Source organism: Mustela lutreola, chromosome 12 (genome assembly GCF_030435805.1).
Source record: "Mustela lutreola isolate mMusLut2 chromosome 12, mMusLut2.pri, whole genome shotgun sequence".
Taxonomy (NCBI): domain Eukaryota; kingdom Metazoa; phylum Chordata; class Mammalia; order Carnivora; family Mustelidae; genus Mustela; species Mustela lutreola.
The window spans coordinates 62,658,848-62,659,602 of record NC_081301.1 but is presented as its reverse complement, the minus strand read 5'-3'; positions in this window follow the sequence as shown (position 1 = coordinate 62,659,602).

Sequence of the window (755 nt, the reverse complement as noted above, 5' to 3'; positions counted from 1 at the left end):
AGCCCGACGTGATGCTAGACACCCGCCCTCATCTCAGCACCAGCAGACAAGCCTGCTGTGCCCCTAGATGCTAACCCTAACCCTAGGTTGGTTGTTCACGCTTCTGTCCCCAGAGGCTTGGGTCCCAAGGCCTCCAGATGAGACCCCCCCCCAAACTCCACCAGCCACCCAAGAGGAAAATGTGCCATTTTCAAGCTGCAAAGAACTGTTAGAGTGGGGAAAACTTGCATATCCCTCTGAATCCACCCTGACCTTCAGTGAACCCCTTGGCCAGAAACACGGAGCCTGATGCATCCCTTGACCACAGCCCTCAACTCAGCCTTTGGATAGCCCACCTCAGTGATGATAGATCGGACCTGCAATGCTTCTAGACCAAAACCCTAACCCTAGGTTTGGTCCTCAGGCTTCCATACCCAGATGCTTGACCCTCAAACACTCCAGACTGGGGACCTATGAGCCAGCCCAAGATTTTGCCTGCCACCCAGGAGGAAATTGTACCTTTTGGAGCTGCGCAGAACCCACAGCATGGGAGAAATCTGTATGCCCCCTTGAGACTACCCAGATCATCAGTGACCCCCTTGGCCTGATGTGTCACCTGACACATGGAACCTGATGTGTCACCTGACACTTGCACTCAATTCTGCACCCTGGGTAGCCAGCCTCAGCATCTGCAGATGTGACCTGCCATGACTCTAGGCCCTAACCCTAACCCCAGGTTGGGTTTTCAGACTTCCATCCCAACAGGTCTGGCCCCT